General features: G+C 51.1%; 1 long non-coding RNA gene across 1 annotated transcript; it reads right to left on the reverse strand.

Annotated features, from left to right (window-relative positions):
- Positions 1-839: 839 nt before the first annotated feature.
- LOC127391818 (uncharacterized) lies at positions 840-3,040 on the reverse strand. The gene is made up of 3 exons (XR_007891135.1): positions 2,768-3,040; positions 2,154-2,237; positions 840-1,343 (listed from the first exon to the last, which is right to left on the reverse strand). It is a non-coding gene; the product is annotated as an uncharacterized LOC127391818 (long non-coding RNA).
- Positions 3,041-3,721: the final 681 nt, after the last annotated feature.

The following is a 3,721-nucleotide window of genomic DNA, read 5'->3' on the forward strand; positions in this document are numbered from 1 at the left end:
GCAGCTCCAGGTATAACAGCAGTTTTATTCTGTGTGTTCATAATATTTCTTTTACTAAAAAAAAATGGGGAAAAAATGGTTTACAGTGAGTTGAGGTTGTAAAAGCTTAGTTAGAAAGCTTCAGGGGTAAAAAAGATTATTTGGAAAACTCTGTAGGCATTTGTGAAATTATTAATGTGGAGAACCAAGCTGCTGGGAGCTCTTGTCTCTGAGTCTGGCCTTATCTCAGCAGGGGAGGTGGCCCTGTAGCTCCAGGATGGGGAGATGGTGCTGCCATCAGCCAGGAGCATCCCGGGCAGGAGCCACATCCCAGCCTTCTTCCCCACTGTTGCTGCTCTCCTTCCCCCACCACTGCATCCTGCTGGTGGCTGCCAGCAGTGGTCAGCTCTGAGAAAGGAGCAAACAGCCCATTTTGGGTGCAAAAGGGGTGTATTTGGCACTGAAAGTGCATGCCAGCCATGGTAATGCTGGCACAACTGTGCCCACAGAAAGGATTCTGCAGGGTAACCACTCACCAAAAGAAAAAGCAAAGACCTGTCTCCTTCTGCCTCACACGTGTTGGCAAAACCTTTGGGAACTGCTTTTTTCAGTTAGTGTGAAGCTGATGTTTGCAAGCCCACCAATGACTGATCAATACATGCAGCTAGACTTTTCCCATCAGAGCTTTTATTTTTCCAACAGGACACCAAGTTCTCAAACAAATCAAGGCTTGCACAACAAATCGTCTGCCTCAGTTTGGCAGCAAACAGGGATACGTTGCTTTATTTTTCAAACCAAATTTTTGTGGCTAAATAGAGCCAAAAATATCTCTTCCCACCCCCATCCCTCCTCCCCCCCATTTCTCCCAGACATGAGACATCTCTGAGTGCTGAAAGCCACTCTTCCCCACCACAAACAGGCCAAACAAACCCAGCACGAGACTGGTGCTTAGTGGAAACAGATGCACCTCTAATGCTGTCATCTCCAGCGAGAGCTGTGCCTGGAAACTGATCTTTCATTAACATGTCTGAGAAGCTGGGAGAACTGCAGAGGGTTTGTGAACCCCACTGCCAGGAGCAGGATGCTTGGTGGCCCCATTCCCACAGGTAGCGGCACAGCTTGCCCAGGATGTTGTTGTGGGGCTCCTGGCCACCCCCACCTGGGGCTCAGCCTTAAAACCAGATGAATTTCTGGGCTGCACCAGCGTTTATCCCGGTGTCTGGTCCCTCCTGAGCTGTGGGAGGGGAGCCAGGGGGATGTGGCTCAGTCGACGTATGGGTTGTTGTCATGGGTTGTTTTGCTGGGGGGTTTTGGCGTGTGCTGAGGCCGGGATGTGCTGGTGTTGGCTGCAGGGAGCAGAGGAGCTGCGGGAGGAGAAGGAGGCGTGATTAGTTGTTTGCTGAGAGGTGAGACAGATGAGGTTATGAGCGTTTTGGGATCTGCTGAAGGGCAAGGGGAGTTCCTGGGCTGTCCACAGGCATTCAGCAGTGCCGTGTGGGCTGGGGGGCAGGGAAATAGGAAAGAAAGACAGCCCTGGCCTTGTTTTCCCTTCAAACCCCCTCAACATGCCCCAGCCCAGTGTCCCCTCACTCTCCACACGAAAGGTTTTCTCCCAAGGCCAAGACAGTGGTGTGAGCTGCCCTGCCTTTGCTGGGAGCTGCAGAGGGGCAGCCTGGAGCCAGCCTGCACTCCCTTGGGGTCACTGTGCAGGACACAAGGCCACATCAGTCCCAAATCCCCACATCACATGCATCCCATCCCCACCCTGGCTGGACCATCACCAGCTCTGCTGCCTTCCCTGTCCCTGCCAGATGCTCCTGGCATCAAGGCAGTGGGGAGGAGGCTACAGAGGAAGAGCTGGATAGGCCCTCACCTGAGAACTGAGCTGCTACTGAAAGTGATGGGAAAATGGGTTTTTCCCTTCCAATCTGGCTGTTTCAGGCTCTAATTTCTTTACCCTAAAATCAGATACTTTTCTAGAGCCTTCACAGCCTCACCAGCAGGCAGAGACCCCCACATCCTGGGTGAAACAGGAAGAAATCATCATTAAAATGCCTGAAGGGTCTGTGAGCAGGACAGAAAGACAAAAGGCCAGGCTTTTCACCCCGAGCTAGCACTTTCTTTCCACAATTTCCTCAAAGCTGCATCTATCCCAGAGAACTGCTACAACCCACCTGGTTTTCACTCCAAGGTGGTGTCACGTAGTGCCAGGGTCAGAACCAGCCTCTCTCCTGGTCTCTCCCTCTCCCTCGGGATCCCTGGGGACAGAGAAGATGGGATGAGCTGTGGGCAGTGGTGCTGATTGCAGCCCTTTCTAGATGGAAGCAAGAACCTGCTGCAAGAAAGGGTAGCTTTGTGTCCAAGGAGCTGAGATCTCAGTTACAACTAAAACCCCCTTTTCCCCATGGCCCCTGAGATCTGCAGAGTGCAGCAGGCAGAGGTGAATGTCTCTTGCAGGGGGACCAGGCACCTCAAGTCCCACAAGGAATTGCTGCAGCACAGTTAGTCCTGGAATATGCTGATTTTATAAAATTTTTTTTTTCCTTTTTTCTTTTAGATTTTTTTTTTTTTCCAGGAAATAAATAAATCATGCAAGTCCTCCATCACCCACTGTCTGCAACCAGCTGTCCCTTCATCACGGCCCATCCTTCCCCTGGGCTTTGGAATGGGGTCAGTGAGCAACAAGCAGCAGTGGTTGCTTCCCACTGAAATTCATAGAAAGCAGATATGGCCCCTGGGGGCTTTTGAGTGGCCCAGCTTTGCCTTTTTGGCCCCCATCACATCTCACCTCGAACTGGATGGCCAGAGGAGCAGGCAATGCCCAAGGACAACCCTCAAAGGGACCAGGGGCTCTGCCAGTAACTCTTCCCTGCATCCCTCTACCTCAGCAGTGCTCATGGCTTTGCATCTTCACTACCTGGTAGGGAGTGGACATCTTTGAACCTCTGTCTCCTGCCAGACTTGGCTGAAATGAGGCAACAGGCTCAGAAGCCACCCGGGGGAGCAGCCGGGTACACACACACCCCCAGAGCCATCACACAGCACTTCCTGCCTGTGGAAAGTGGGGAAAGGAGGGAGCAGCTTCTTCACCCTGCGATTCTCACCCTTGCTCTGCTTTCTGTGTCATTCCCTGCCTGGTTACACCTGATGGCAAATGGAAATTGTGCTCCGTGGGTCAGGAACCAGATCTCGAGACAGAGCTCATCTCATCCGAGGGAACGTGGCTGAACCAAGTCCAGGAACCTCCTTAAGCTGCTGAAGGAGCCCTGCAATGACCAGAGGGGTGGGTAAAACCTGTCCCCACCTCTAGGTACCCAGCTGGCTTTTCCACTTCCAAAGCACAGCTCCTTTCCAGTGCTAGAATTCGGGGTCACTTTCAATAACTCGCTCAAACATCAGAAGAAAAAGCCAGAGACACTCTCTGAGTCATTGGCATGTTGTTACCAAGGACACTAAGGTTCCTGATTTTGAAGAAGAGATTAATTACATTCTACAAATAGACATTTTATCTGCATTGAAGAGCAGCAAGAGCTAGTTCTTTTAGTGTAGCTCATTATGTATCAGCAGGTAGTACTGTGACAGATGTAGGAATCCAGTGGTATTGTCACTTGGGTTTAATCACCAGAAAGCTGTCTTCCCCAGGTCAGCTTCTAGTCAGGATTTGTAATATTTACATAGCACTTGGGGCTGGCTGCTTTATTGCAGGAGTCTGTATTCACTTGTCAGTCTCTCATTATGCATG

Source organism: Apus apus, chromosome 17 (assembly GCF_020740795.1).
Source record: "Apus apus isolate bApuApu2 chromosome 17, bApuApu2.pri.cur, whole genome shotgun sequence".
Lineage (NCBI taxonomy): Eukaryota > Metazoa > Chordata > Aves > Apodiformes > Apodidae > Apus > Apus apus.